The 16,503-nt window shown below is 38.8% G+C and overlaps 1 long non-coding RNA gene across 3 annotated transcripts in view; it reads right to left on the bottom strand.

The window, feature by feature from the left end:
- LOC142551155 (uncharacterized) overlaps positions 1-15,572 on the bottom strand; it is a 28,942-nt gene extending 13,370 nt beyond the window's left edge. For 2 of the 3 annotated variants that reach the window (XR_012821508.1, XR_012821506.1), the window contains exon 1: positions 15,107-15,571. This is a non-coding gene — a long non-coding RNA (uncharacterized LOC142551155). Of the gene's footprint in view, positions 1-15,106 lie in introns of all 3 variants that reach the window. The other variant, XR_012821507.1, reaches the window with a different exon arrangement.
- Between the last annotated feature and the right edge of the window lie 931 nt (positions 15,573-16,503).

Raw genomic sequence — 16,503 nt, 5'->3', positions numbered from 1 at the left:
CCACTTAGCCAATTGCTCGTCTGCTAACTGCCCACTGCGATTACGGTCTAGAAGAGAAGACTGAATCGTCAAAGTCCGAACAAATAATGTCTCCAAATCTTCAATGCAAATACTACGGCTGCCAACTCTAGATCATGGGTAGGATAATTCTTCTCATGAATCTTCAACTGATGAGAAGCATATGCTATCACCTTCCCATGCTGCATCAATACTGCGCCTAACCCGAGTTTCGAAGCATCGGTATACAGAACAAAATCTCCGGGTCCTGAAGGCATGGCCAACACTGGTGCTGAAATAAGAGCTTGTTTCAATGTATCGAAGCTCTTCTGACATTCCTCGCTCCACACATACTTAACATTCTTCTTCGTCAATGATGTGAGTGGAACTGCGATGGAGGAGAATCCCCGAATAAACTTCCGATAGTATCCTGCTAGCCCAAGGAAACTACGGATCTCTGATGCATTTTGCGGCACAACCCAATCTCTGACTGCTGCAACTTTCGTCGGGTCTACCTCGATACCACTGCTAGAAACGACGTGGCCTAAGAACGTCACTTTCTCTAGCCAGAACTCGCACTTGCTGAACTTCGCGAATAGCTTATGCTTTTGTAAGGTCTGCAATACTGTGGTCAGATGTCCACTGTGATCCTCTTGATTCTTTGAGTAGATGAGAATATCATCTATGAATACTATCACCAACTGATCAAGATATGGCTGAAATACGCGATTCATGAGATCCATGAAGATCGCTGGCGCATTCGTCAAACCGAACGGCATCACAAAGAACTCGAAGTGGCCATAACGAATCCTGAAAGCAGTCTTGAGAGCATCGGCGTCTTTCACTCTCAGCTGATGATAACCAGAACGCAGATCAATCTTGGAGAATACTGAAGCTCCCTGCAACTGATCAAATAAATCTTCAATCCTCGGGAGTGGGTATTTGTTCTTCACTGTAACTCTGTTCAACTCCCGGTAATCAATGCAGAGCCTCATAAAACCATCATTTTTCTTCACAAACAAGACCGGTGCGCCCCATGGCGAAAAGCTCGGGCGAATGAACTCTTTGTCAAGAAGTTCTTGAATCTGCTTCTTGAGTTCTGCCATGATGCAAACGTGGTTGATCAAGCACCAAAAAAACATGGGAGTCGTTGGAGTTGCCCGAATGACCTATAACGAGGGGACGTAGCAAGAAGTTTAAAGAAGCACTTCAAGGATTCATGATGAGCTACCAAAAAGGACCTACAAGTTGGATGTCTAAAATAAAAGAGCTTGGGGAACATGGACACAACAATGGAAGTGTTTGGAATGTTATTCAATTGTTAAATGACCATTAGGACAGCAGTATGCGCGCACCAGCACAGGATCTCGTGCAACCGCGCGCAAATGGACAGCAGGTGACGCGCACCCGCGCCACATTTTGCGCGGCCGCGCGCGCCAGCGTGCGAGTTCTGGCGCGGCCGCGCGTCGGGTGTTGCATGAAGGCAGTATAGCGCGCGCCCCCGCGCATGATCCGGCGCTACCGCGCGCCCAGGGAAGAAAATAAGGCAGTATGCTGCGCGCCCCAGCGCGAGATCTCGCGCCACCGCGCGCACTTCCGTGTCAAATTTGCTAGTTATCTTATTTAAGCATTTTCACACAACTTTCTTGTTATTTTATTGTATTTATATGCATTGTATCAAGGTGGAACAAAAGAATTGAAGGATATATCAAAGTTCTTGAGAATTCTCTCAACTTTACAAGGCAAAAACTTTGTCTTAAAAATCAAATCAAACTTATCAAAGATTGCATCTTTGTGGCGTTTGTCGATTGTTTTTCGCTCGGATTGTCAAAACAAGATCTTTGAAGGTTCGATTGAAATTCAATTGTTTTATCGTTGATATTTGTTGCTAAGTTTTAAAGAGGTGAATATCACAAACCGTTACTTATTTCAAAAGATCGGGACAACAAATCGATCCTTGTTTGTTATTGAGTCGAGGTTGCGATTTCGATAATCGTGTTTGCTTCTCATTCGTACGAGGTTTCGCATCATTTGGTATGAGAGCATTGGCTCATTGAATTCAAGTAAGTTATCGTTGTTGTTATTTTTCAGATCTGTCTCAAATTTCAATCTGTTCTCAGATCTGTGGTATCCTTTTGTTTCTATTGTCATAACTACCAAAAACAAAAACAAAAATTCGTTCTATTTCAGTTTTGTGTTATCCTTTGTTCGATCTGCGTTATTTCTATCATCCTTTGTTATTTGATAATCCATAATTCTCGAAAAATTTGTTCTGTGTTATTCTATCGTTCTTGTTTTTGTGCAATCCAAGTGAGACAGTTGCAAGTGTTCACAAGTTGAATCTTGTTAGATTGATAAAATATATATATATATAAAGATTGATCACATCTTTGAAAGAACTATCAAATTCGAGTGAAAAATATTTGAGTGCGAGTGTTATTTCTTTGGAGTGATCGTGAGAATTTGGGTAAGGAAAATCTTTTATTTCTACTAACATATTCTTGCAGGTACAAAATCTAAAAGTAAAATGGAGAGGGAAGTAGGAGAAAGTTCGAATCGGGGGTTGTCTAAGGTCCAAATGGAGGCTTTATATGGGTATTTTAGTAGAATGATGAGGGCTGAGTTGGATCCTTTATATGAGAGGTTGGATAGGCTTGAGGTTAGCACTAGTGAAAATAAATCTATGCCTAAAGGTTTGGGTACAGTTGAAGAAGAAGAGGATGATTATGATTTGGGTGTAGAAGAGGAAAGTCAAAATGAGAACTGGGGTAGGAGCGGACGAAGTAGAGGAGGATTTGGTAGGGGAAGAAGAGAAGCCGTACGGGGTAGGTACAATGATGGGAATAAGGAAGATAGTAACATAGGAAGCATTAAAATGAAAATTCCGTCGTTCCATGGTAAGTCAGACCCTGAAGCTTATTTAGAATGGGAAAAGCGAGTTGAATTTGTTTTTTATTGTCACCATTATTCTGAACTCAAAAAGGTTAGGTTGGCCGTGGTTGAATTTGTTGATTATGCACTTATTTGGTGGGATCAATTAGTGACCACTAAAAGAAGATGCAATGAGCGACCTATAGAAACTTGGGCTGAAATGAAGAGCGTAATGAGGAAGAGGTTTGTACCAAATCACTACTATAGAGAAATGTTTAAGAAGTTACAAACCTTGAGACAGGGTGTGAAGAATGTTGAGGACTACTATAAAGAGTTGGAAGTAGTCATGATTAGAGCAAACATAGATGAGGATAGTGAGGCTACTATGGCTCGTTTTATGTGTGGTTTGAACAGGGAAATTCAAGACCAAGTGGAGCTTAGACATTACTTGGATCTAGATGAAATGGTGCAGATGGCGATAAAAGTGGAGCAACAACTCAAGAGGAGAGGAGTTGGCCGTACCACACAAGCTGGGAATACATCAACACCTTGGCGTTCCAACGTTGTTAAACGTGAAGAAAGCAAGGTAGTGGTCAAGCCCAAAGTTGACATTAAACATGAGGCGCCTAAGCAGGGAATGCATGGTAAACCTGAAACTCCTATTAATCGTTCTAGAGATATTAAATGTTTTAGGTGTCAAGGAGTTGGACATATTGCTAGCCAATGTCGCAATAAAAGGGTGATGGTGTTGAATAATTATGGGGAGTATGAATCTCATAGTGAGGGAGATGATGGAGAGGGTGAAGATGAGATGTCTGCATTAGAGGATCCTGATGAGGGATATGAGGCAGTTGTGGGTGAAGCGTTAGTGACTAGGCGTATAATGAGTACCCAAGTCAAAGAAGAAGAAACAAACCAAAGGGAAAACTTATTCCATACTAGGTGTTTTGTCAATGGCAAGGTTTGCAATCTTATTATAGATGGAGGAAGTTGTACCAATGTTGCTAGTCTTGAGATGGTTGAAAAATTGAGCTTGCTTACTTTGAAACATCCTCAACCATATAGGCTACAGTGGTTGAATGATTGTGCTGAAGTGAAAGTGAACAAACAAGTTTTGATTGCGTTTTCAATTGGGAAGTATGTTGATGAGGTTTTGTGTGATGTAGTGCCAATGCATGCTTGTCATATTTTGTTAGGGAGACCATGGCAATATGATAGGCAAGTGACACATGATGGGTTTAGAAATAAATATTCTTTTGTACTCAAGAAAGAACCCATTGTTTTTCTTCCTTTGTCCCCAAAACAAATAATGGAGGACCAACGAGAAAAGAAAAAAAGGGATGAGGCCGAAAGAAAGAGTGAATTAAAAAGTGAGATGGCCTTTGAAAAGAAAAATGAAATGGCTAAAAACAAAAGTGATAAAAAAAATTGAGATAGCCATACAAAAGAAAAATGAGGAAAAAGAAAATGAGAGGAAAGAGGCTAAAAAGAAAATATATATGGCCCAAAAGAGTGATATGAAACAATTGTTGCACACACATGATACACTTGTGTTGATTCTGTACAAAGAGATTCTCTTTAACACAAGTGATATAGCCGGAAATCTTCCGAGCATTGTTGTTTCCCTTTTGCAGTAGTTTGATAATATATTTCCGGAGGAACTACCTCAAGGAATACCACCATTGAGGGGGATTGAGCACCAAATTGATTTTGTGCCCGGAAGTGCATTGCCAAATCGTCCAGCTTATAGAAGCAATCCGGAGGAGACTTAGAAGCTTCAATGGCAGGTAAGTGAGTTGTTAGATAGGGGTTTTGTGCGTGAGTCCATTTCTCCTTGTGCTGTACCTGTTTTATTAGTTCCTAAGAAAGATGGTTCATGGCGTATGTGTGTGGATTGTAGGGCAATCAATAATATAACCATCAAGTATAGGCATCCCATACCTAGACTAGATGATATGTTAGATGAGTTGCATGGTGCATGTATTTTTAGTAAGATTGATTTAAAAAGTGGTTATCATCAAATTAGAATGAGGGAAGGTGATGAGTGGAAAACGGCATTTAAAACCAAATATGGGTTATATGAGTGGATGGTCATGCCTTTTGGCTTAACTAATGCTCCTAGTACCTTTATGAGGTTGATGAATCATGTTTTGCGTGCTTACATAGGAAAATTTGTTGTGGTTTATTTTGATGATATTCTTGTGTATAGCAAAGATTTGGATGAGTATGTTAAACATTTAAGACTTGTAGTGATAACACTTAGGGATGAACAATTATATGCTAATCTTAAGAAATGTGATTTTTATACAAGCAAGCTTGTTTTTCTTGGTTTTGTGGTAAGTTCAAAGGGGATACAAGTGGATGAGGATAAGGTAAGTGTTATTCGAGATTGGCCAACACCTGCTAATGTTAGTCAAGTTCGAAGCTTTCATGGTCTTGCAAGCTTCTATAGTAGGTTTGTAAAAGATTTTAGCACACTGGCTGCACCGATGACGGCGGTGATTAAGAAGAACATTCCATTTCATTGGGACGAGGAGCAAGAGAAGTCTTTTAATATTATTAAACAAAAATTAATTAATGCGCCTTTACTTGTTTTGCCTGATTTTTCTAATACTTTTGAAATTGAATGTGATGCTTCAGGTGTAGGTATTGGTGGTGTTTTGATGCAAGGAGGACGACCAGTGGCGTACTTTAGTGAGAAATTCAATGGAGCAGCGCTGAACTATCCAACGTATGACAAGGAGTTGTACGCGCTTGTGAGAACTTTGGAGATGTGGCAACACTACTTGAGGCCTAAGGAGTTTGTGATCCATACCGATCATGAGTCTCTAAAGTACCTTAGGGGACAACAGAAACTGAACAAGCGGCATGCCAAGTGGGTGGCATTCATAGGGACATTTTCCTACATAATCAAATACAAACAAGGTAAGGATAATGTTGTGGCCGACGCACTATCACGGAGGTACGTACTAATCTCTACCTTGGATTTGAAAATCTTGGGATTTGAGCATGTGAAAGAGTTATATTTATTGGATGAGGATTTTAAGGAGATATTTGAAACATGTATGCATGGTCCACATGATAAATTTTATTTGCATAATGGTTTTTTGTTTAGAGAAGATAGATTTTGCATTCCTAAGTCATCGATTCGTGAATTATTTGTGAGGGAGGCACATGGTGGGGGTTTGACGGGGCACTTTGGTGTGGCTAAAACTTTGAGTTGTTTGCATGAGCATTTTTATTGGCCACATATGAAACGTGATGTTGAACGTGTTTGTGAAAAATGCATTACTTGTAGACAAGCAAAGTCTAGAACACAACCACATGGGTTGTATAAACCACTTCCTGTTCCTAGTGAACCTTGGATTGATATTTCTATGGATTTTGTTTTAGGTTTGCCAAGGACTAAGAAGGGGAGAGATTCAATATTTGTTGTTGTTGATAGATTTTCTAAGCTGGCACATTTTATTGCTTGTAACAAAACTGATGATGCATCAAACATTGCGGATTTGTTCTTTAAGGAAGTCGTTAGGTTGCATGGTATGCCTAGGACAATTGTATCTGACCGTGATGTTAAATTTTTGAGTTACTTTTGGAAAACTTTGTGGGCTAAACTTGACACTAAACTGATGTTTTCTACTACATGTCATCCACAAACGGATGGACAAACGGAAGTTGTTAATAGAACTCCAGGAACACTTTTGCGTGCTATACTCAAAAAGAACTTGAAAAATTGGGAAGAATGTTTGTCATTTATTGAGTTTGCTTATAACCGTAGCGTGCATTCTACTACGAATTATTCATCATTTGAGATTGTTTATGGTTTTAATCCTTTAACTCCTTTGGATTTGATGTCTTTGCCTGTGAGTGAAAGGTTGAACATGGATGGCAAAAAGAAAGCTGAATTCGTTAAAAGTTTGCATGAGAAGGTCAAGGATAACATCGAGAAGAAGAATTTACAATACACGAAGCAAGCCAATAAGGGGAGGAAAAAGATGGTTTTTGAAAAAGGAGATTGGGTGTGGTTGCACTTGAGGAAGGAAATATTTCCAGAAAAACGACGTTCGAAGCTCTTACCTAGGGGTGATGGACCATTTCAAGTGATTGAAAAGATCAACGACAATGCCTACAAATTAGATCTACCAGGTGAGTACAATGTTAGTGCTACTTTTAATGTTAGTGATCTTTCCTTGTTTGATGTAGGAGATGATCAAGATTTGAGAACAAATTCTTTTCAAGAAGGGGAGAATGATGCAAACGTGGTTGATCAAGCTCAAAAAAAAACATGGGAGTCGTTGGAGTTGCCCGAAGGACCTATAACGAGGGAACGTAGCAAGAAGTTTAAAGAAGCACTTCAAGGATTCATGATGAGCTACCAAAAAGGACCTACAAGTTGGATGTCTAAAATAAAAGAGCTTGGAGAACATGGACACAACAATGGAAGTGTTTGGATTGTTATTCAAGTGTTAAATGAGCATGAGGACAGCAGTATGCGCGCACCAGCACAGGATCTCATGCAACTGCGCGCAAATGGGCAGCAGGTGACACGCACCCGCGCCACATTTTGCTCGGCCGCGCGCATGGCACGCGCGCCACCGCGCGAGTTCCGACGCGGCCGCGCGCCGGGTGTTGCATGAAGGCAGTATAGCACGCGCCCCCGCGCATGATCCGGCGCTACCGCGCGCCCAGGGAAGAAAAGAAGGCAGTATGCTGCGCGCCCCAGCGCGAGATCTCGCGCCACCGCGCGCACTTCCGTGTCAAACTTGCTAGTTATCTTATTTAAGCCTTTTCACACAACTTTCTTGTTATTTTATTGTATTTATATGCATTGTATCAAGGTGGAATAAAAGAATTGAAGGATATATCAAAGTTCTTGAGAATTCTCTCAACTTTACAAGGCAAAAACTTTGTCTTAAAAATCAAATCAAACTTATCAAAGATTGCATCTTTGTGGCGTTTGTCGATTGTTTTTCGCTCGGATTGTCAAAACAAGATCTTTGAAGGTTCGTTTGAAATTCAATTGTTTTATCGTTGATATTTGTTGCTAAGTTTTAATAACTTAGAGGTGAATATCACAAACCGTTACTTGTTTCAAAAGATCGGGACAACAAATCGATCCCTGTTTGTTATTGAGTCGAGGGTGCGATTTTCGATAATCGTGTTTGCTTCTCATTCGTACGAGATTTCGCATCATTTGATATCAGAGCTTTTGGTTTTTTTTTATTTAAGTAAGCGTATCCGTTCATTTCCTCGTAGGATTTTCAATACCGATTTTCGTGTAGCGATTTTCTTCGAATTTGTTGGATAAAAAAAACAAAAAAAAGGTCATCATTTGGTATCAGAGCTTTGGCTCATTGAATTCAAGTAAGTTATCGTTGTTGTTATTTTTCAGATCTGTCTCAAATTTCATTCTGTTCTCAGATCTGTGGTATACTTTTGTTTCTATTGTCATATCTACCAAAAACAAAAACAAAAATTCGTTCTATTTCAGTTTTGTGTTATCCTTTGTTCGATCTGCGTTATTTCTATCATCCTTTGTTATTTGATTATCCAGAATTCTCGAAAAATTTGTTCTGTGTTATTCTATCGTTCTTGTTTTTGTGCAATCCAAGTGAGACAGTTGCAAGTGTTCACAAGTTGAATCTTGTTAGATTGATAAAAAATATATATATATATAAAGATTGATCACATCTTTGAAAGAACTATCAAATTCGAGTGAAAAATATTTGAGTGCGAGTGTTATTTCTTTGGAGTGATCGTGAGAATTTGGGTAAGGAAAATCTTTTATTTCTACTAACATTTTCTTGCAGGTACAAAATCTAAAAGTAAAATGGAGAGGGAAGTAGGAGAAAGTTCGAATCAGGGGTTGTCTAAGGTTCAAATGGAGGCGTTATATGGGTATTTTAGTAGAATGATGAGGGCTGAGTTGGATCCTTTATATGAGAGGTTGGATAGGCTTGAGGTTAGCACTAGTGAAAATAAATCTAAGCCTAAAGGTTTGGGTACAGTTGAAGAAGAAGAGGATGATTATGATTTGGGTGTAGAAAAGGAAAGTCAAAATGAGAACTGGGGTAGGAGCGGACGAAGTAGAGGAGGATTTGGTAGGGGAAGAAGAGAAGCCGTACAGGGTAGGTACAATGATGGGAATAAGGAAGATAGTAACATAGGAAGCATTAAAATGAAAATTCCGTCGTTCCATGGTAAATCAAACCCTGAAGCTTATTTAGAATGGGAAAAGCGAGTTGAATTTGTTTTTGATTGTCACCATTATTCTGAACTCAAAAAGGTTAGGTTGGCCGCGGTTGAATTTGTTGATTATGCACTTATTTGGTGGGATCAATTAGTGACCACTAAAAGAAGATGCAATGAGCGACCTATAGAAACTTGGGCTGAAATGAAGAGCGTAATGAGGAAGAGGTTTGTACCAAATCACTACTATAGAGAAATGTTTAAGAAGTTACAAACCTTGAGACGGGTGTGAAGAGTGTTGAGGACTACTATAAAGAGTTGGAAGTAGCCATGATTAGAGCAAACATAGATGAGGATAGTGAGGCTACTATGGCTCGTTTTATGTGTGGTTTGAACAGGAAAATTCAAGACCAAGTGGAGCTTAGACATTACTTGGATCTAGATGAAATGGTGCAGATGGCGATAAAAGTGGAGCAACAACTCAAGAGGAGAGGAGTTGGCCGTACCACACAAGCTGGGAATACATCAACACCTTGGCGTTCCAACGTTGTTAAACGTGAAGAAAGCAAGGTAGTGGCCAAGCCCAAAGTTGACATTAAACAGGAGGCGCCTAAGCAGGGAATGCATGGTAAACCTGAAACTCCTATTAATCGTTCTAGAGATATTAAATGTTTTAGGTGTCAAGGAGTTGGACATATTGCTAGCCAATGTCGCAATAAAAGGGTGATGGTGTTGAATAATTATGGGGAGTATGAATCTCATAGTGAGGGAGATGATGGAGAGGGTGAAGATGAGATGTCTGCATTAGAGGATCCTGATGAGGGATATGAGGCAGTTGTGGGTGAAGCGTTAGTGACTAGGCGTATAATGAGTACCCAAGTCAAAGAAGAAGAAACAAACCAAAGGGAAAACTTATTCCATACTAGGTGTTTTGTCAATGGCAAGGTTTGCAATCTTATTATAGATGGAGGAAGTTGTACCAATGTTGCTAGTCTTGAGATGGTTGAAAAATTGAGCTTGCTTACTTTGAAACATCCTCAACCATATAGGCTACAGTGGTTGAATGACTGTGCTGAAGTGAAAGTGAACAAACAAGTTTTGATTGCGTTTTCGATTGGGAAGTATGTTGATGAGGTTTTGTGTGATGTGGTGCCAATGCATGCTTGTCATATTTTGTTAGGGAGACCATGGCAATATGATAGGCAAGTGACACATGATGGGTTTAGAAATAAATATTCTTTTATACTCAAGAAAGAACCCATTGTTTTTCTTCCTTTGTCCCCAAAACAAATAATGGAGGACCAACGAGAAAAGAAAAAAAGGGATGAGGCTGAAAGAAAGAGTGAATTAAAAAGTGAGATGGCCTTTAAAAAGAAAAATGAAATGGCTAAAAACAAAAGTGATAAAAAAAATTGAGATAGCCATACAAAAGAAAAATGAGGAAAAAGAAAATGAGAGGAAAGAGGCTAAAAAGAAAATATATATGGCCCAAAAGAGTGATATGAAACAATTGTTGCACACACATGATACACTTGTGTTGATACTGTACAAAGAGATTCTCCTTAACACAAGTGATATAGCCGGAAATCTTCCGAGCATTGTTGTTTCTCTTTTGCAGGAGTTTGATGATATATTTCCGGAGGAACTACCTCAAGGAATACCACCATTGAGGGGGTTGAGCACCAAATTGATTTTGTGCCCGGAAGTGCATTGCCAAATCGTCCAGCTTATAGAAGCAATCCGGAGGAGACTAAGGAGCTTCAACGGCAGGTAAGTGAGTTGTTAGATAGGGGTTTTGTGCGTGAGTCCATGTCTCCTTGTGCTGTACCTGTTTTATTAGTTCCTAAGAAAGATGGTTCATGGCGTATGTGTGTGGATTGTAGGGCAATCAATAATATAACCATCAAGTATAGGCATCCCATACCTAGACTAGATGATATGTTAGATGAGTTGCATGGTGCATGTATTTTTAGTAAGATTGATTTAAAAAGTGGTTATCATCAAATTAGAATGAGGGAAGGTGATGAGTGGAAAACGGCATTTAAAACCAAATATGGGTTATATGAGTGGATGGTCATGCCTTTTGGCTTAACTAATGCTCCTAGTACCTTTATGAGGTTGATGAATCATGTTTTGCGTGCTTACATAGGAAAATTTGTTGTGGTTTATTTTGATGATATTCTTGTGTATATCAAAGATTTGGATGAGCATGTTAAACATTTAATACTTGTACTGATAACACTTAGGGATGAACAATTATACGCTAATCTTAAGAAATGTGATTTTTGTACAAGCAAGCTTGTTTTTCTTGGTTTTGTGGTAAGTTCACAGGGGATACAAGTGGATGAGGATAAGGTAAGTGCTATTCGAGATTGGCCAACACCTGCTACTATTGGTCAAGTTCGAAGCTTTCATGTTCTTGCAAGCTTCTATAGGAGGTTTGTAAAAGATTTTAGCACACTGGCGGCACCGATGACGGCGGTGATTAAGAAGAACGTTCCATTTCATTGGAGCGAGGAGCAAGAGAAGTCTTTTAATATTATTAAACAAAAATTAATTAATGCGCCTTTACTTGTTTTGCCTGATTTTTCTAATACTTTTGAAATTGAATGTGATGCTTCAGGTGTAGGTATTGGTGGTGTTTTGATACAAGGAGGACGACCAGTGGCGTATTTTAGTGAGAAACTCAATGGAGCAGCGCTGAACTATCCAACGTATGACAAGGAGTTGTATGCGCTTGTGAGGACTTTGGAAATGTGGCAACACTACTTGAGGCCTAAGGAGTTTGTGATCCATACCGATCATGAGTCTCTAAAGTACCTTAGGGGACAACAGAAACTGAATAAGCGGCATGCTAAGTGGGTGACATTCATAGGTACATTTCCCTACATAATCAAATACAAACAAGGTAAGGATAATGTAGTGGCTGACGCACTATCACGGAGGTACGTATTTATCTCTACCTTGAAGTCGAAAATCTTGGGATTTGGACATATGAAAGAGTTGTATTTGTTGGATGAGGATTTTAAGGAGATATTTGAAACATGTATGCATGGTCCACATGACAAATTTTATTTGCATAATGGGTTTTTATTTAGAGAAGATAGATTGTGCATTCCTAAGTCATCAATTCGTGAGTTACTTGTGAGGGAGGCACATGGTGGTGGTTTGATGGGACACTTTGGTGTGGCTAAAACTTTGAATTGTTTGCATGAGCATTTTTATTGGCCACATATGAAACGTGATGTTGAGCGTGTTTGTGAAAAGTGCATTACTTGTAGACAAGCAAAGTCTAAAACACAACCACATGGGTTGTATACACCACTTCCTGTTCCTAGTGAACCTCGGATTGATATTTCTATAGATTTTGTTTTAGGTTTGCCAGAGACTAAGAAGGGGAGGGATTCAATATTTGTTGTTGTTGATAGATTCTCTCAGATGGCACATTTTATTGCTTGTCATAAAACCGATGATGCATCAAAACATCGCGGATTTGTTCTTCAAGGAAGTCGTTAGGTTGCATGGTATGCCTAGGACTATTGTATCTGATCGTGATGTTAAATTTTTGAGTTACTTTTGGAAAACTTTCTGGACTAAACTTGGCACAAAACTGTTGTTTTCTACTCATGTCATCCTCAAACGGATGGACAAACTGAAGTTTTTAATAGGACTCTTGGAAAACTTTTGCGTGCTATACTTAAAAAGAACTCGAAAAATTGGGAGGAATGTTTGTCATTTGTTGAGTTTGCGTATAATCGTAGCGTGCATTCTACTACGAATTATTTACCATTTGAGATTGTTTATGGTTTTAACCCTTTAACTCCTTTGGATTTGATGTCTTTGCCTGTGAGTGAAATGTTAAACATGGATGGAAAGAAGAAGGCTGAATTTGTTAGGAGTTTGCATGAGAAGGTTAAGGCTAATATCGAGAATAAAAATTTACAATACACGAATCAAGCCAACAAGGGAAGGAAAAAAATGGTTTTTGAAAAAGGAGATTGGGTGTGGTTGCACTTAAGGAAGGAAAGATTTCCAGAAAAGCGACGTTCGAAGCTCTTACCTAGGGGTGATGGACCATTACAAGTGCTTGAAAGGATCAACGACAATGCCTACAAACTAGACCTACCAGGTGAGTATAATGTTAGTTCTACTTTTAATGTTAGTGATCTTTCGTTGTTTGATGTAGGAGATGATCAAGATTTAAAGACAAATCCTTTTCAAGAAGGGGAGGATGATGCAAATGTGGTTGGTCAAGCACCAAAGAAAGCATGGAAGTCGTTGGAGTTACCCGAAGGACCTATAACAAAGGGACGTAGCAAGAAGTTTAAAGAAGCACTTCAAGGATTCATGTTGAGTTACCAAGGAGCGATTACAAATTGGGTGTATAAATTAGAGGAGCTTGGTGAACATGGGCACAATGATGGAAGTGTTTGGAATGTAATTCAAGTGCAAAATGACCATGAGGACAGCAGCACACGCACACCCGCGCAAGAAGACGCGCAGCCGCGCGCGCATTGGCAAGAACAGCGCGCGCAGCCGCGCCAAAAGTGGCGCAACCGCGCGCCCTGCGCGCGCTCCAGCGTATGATTGCACGCGACCGCACTCCCCGGGGATGGACCAAGGCAGTAGCTAGCGCGCCATCGCGCGTGTTTTCGCGCTACCGCGCGCCTCGCGCTCGCCCCAGCGCATGATCTGGCGCTACCGCGCGCCCAGGGAAGAAAATAAGGCAGTATGCTGCGCGCCCCAGCGCGAGATCTCGCGCCACCGCGCGCACTTCCGTGTCAAATTTGCTAGTGATCTTATTTAAGCCTTTTCACACAACTTTCTTGTTATTTTATTGTATTTATATGCATTGTATCAAGGTTGAACGAAACATTATGGAATGATATATCAAAGTTCTCGAGAATTCTCTCAACTTTATAAGGCAAAAACTTTGTCTTAAAAATCAAATAAAACTTATCAAAGATTGCATCTTTGTGGCGTTTGTCGATTGTTTTTCGCTCGAATTGTCAAAACAAGATCTTTGAAGGTTCGTTTGAAATTCAATTGTTTTATCGTTGATATTTGTTGCTAAGTTTTAATAACTTAAAGGTGAATATCACAAACCGTTACTTGTTTCAAAAGATCGGGACAACAAATCGATCCTTGTTTGTTATTGAGTCGAGGGTGCGATTTTCGATAATCGTGTTTGCGTCTCATTCGTACGAGGTTTCGCATCAGAAATTCATCCACCATTTTGCACGGTATGACCTTGATTAATTCTTGTATTTAAATGTTTAGGGTTTAATACACCAATTATATATTTGAATGAATTAACACATTATTAAGAATAAATTCTTGCATTACATTGCATGGTTTAAAAATTTAAGTATTTAAATGCTATGTTAAATTTTTTGACTATATTATATCTAGATTACTTTATCCCCATTTGTTTACACATTTTATTTTAAGCTTTAATTAAATATTGAACCTAAAATAATTTATTTACTAACTTGTTTCCAACTAATTTTAATAAATCCTAAAACATTCTATTTCTTTAAATTAAATTATTCCTTGACTTAAATTAAATTTAGGAATATTTATCTTATTATTAATTTTATTTCTAATCTCCAAACTCCGGTTCGGCCTCGCGTATTTATCCTGAAAAAATAAAACTAAACATCTTCTTTTAAAACAAATAAAACACTTCATATTTTCTTAAAAATTCACTTTTAATTTAAATAATAGAAATTATGCATGGCTTATACGTAATCTGATTTTCGGGTTCAACATCACTGCTCATCCGCCGTGAAATTAGCTAGTTTGGATGAACAACAAAGATAGTTGTAGGCAAGAATCATATGTAAGTAACCTACATTATGCTTTGGAGGATAATTACCTGTTACCGAATTTCTTAACCATTTTATACACAAAAAAATTCGAATAAACAATAATGAAAGCAATATCACGCATTTTAACCGACGGAAATGAATTAAATCGAAGGGGACAAAATCTCGATTTTGGACAGCTTGCTACTCGAGTGATAGGCTGGAATTTGAACTTCATACACCTCAAAAGTAAAAACTAGAACCGATCTAGTAGGGGACAACAGTGGAGGATGGTGGTCGCACGCATTAGAACTCGCTGGGAGAACCCAAACATGGCTATACAGTGAAGAAAACGAGCTCGAATTCTCAGGTACACTAGCTGGAACAACAGGGAACTTTGGGGCTTTGATTACCCACTCAAAACACCACAAATCAAACAACGTAACGAAGCTAGAACTCACCTAAATCGGACCAAGAAATCTCGCACGCATCTCGCTGAATTTAAGCTGGAAAATAGGGGAACCGAAATGGCTTTAATACCCAACATCAAGCTGCCAAAACAACAAGGAAACGAGGCCAATATCTCACCTAAAGAAGGGGTTCGACGCGCGGCAGAAGAAGCTGGAAAGAAGGAGATGCTCGATGGAAGGCAGGGGAGAAATTTGAGATGGTTACGGGATGAGTTTTTGGAGAAATGGGTTGGGCTTTTTATTTTTCTCTTTTTAACTACAAATATTATAAAATAATTCAAAGACAATGATTTTTGTAAAACGATTGTCTTTCATTATATAAAACAATAAGAAAAGACAACGGATTTTTGTTGTCCTAAAAAAAATCCTTTTAAATACAACGGTTGTATTTGACCCTTGAAAAAAACTCATATAGACATCGGTTTAAGAAAATCGTTGTTGTAGTCCAAAAAAACCCGTTCATAGACAACGATTTTTAAAAACCGTTGTCGTAGACACATCAAAGACAACGGTTTTTAAAAAACTGTTGTCTATAAGCGGGTATTTTTAGGCTACGACAACAGTTTTTGTTAAAACTGTTGTTAAAAGAAAAAACACAACGGTTTTTATAAAAATCGTTGTCTTTTGAGTGTTGTTGAATTCATATTTTTTTGTAGTAGACGTGGGTTTACACTCATGTGATTCGAGACAACACATGTCAGCCTTATTCTATTTATCAACCATTTGATAATAGGAATGTCATAAATCATTTCTAATTATACACATCGAATCATGATAAGAGCGTCCACTAACATTGCCTCATGATTCACTTTTATCACCGATATAGCCTACAAAAACTTGTAGGTTATGATTAGTATACAATATGAGATATCGTATATCTTGATTGAATATGAAAATATTGGTATATCGAGGGCTGCAAATAAATTTGATAACGATGTGATGTATCTTTTAGTGTTCATAGTGGCATCGCATGTGCAACTAGAAAACTACTTTTTTCTAAACCACATCTCATATTTTTTCCAAAGATTTCTTGTAGTATTAACTCATCAAATCACATTGGATATCCACACACAGGTGAGTGGTGAATACCCGTGTAACGCCCCGAAAATTTAAAGGTCCACGGGAACCACATGCATTTGAATTATTAAATTCTCCTGTATTTTAATTAA

The sequence above is a fragment of the Primulina tabacum genome, chromosome 7, assembly GCF_025594145.1.
Source record: "Primulina tabacum isolate GXHZ01 chromosome 7, ASM2559414v2, whole genome shotgun sequence".
Lineage (NCBI taxonomy): Eukaryota > Viridiplantae > Streptophyta > Magnoliopsida > Lamiales > Gesneriaceae > Primulina > Primulina tabacum.
The sequence above is the reverse complement of the archived record's forward strand: the minus strand, read 5'-3'. Positions and strand labels throughout refer to the sequence as shown.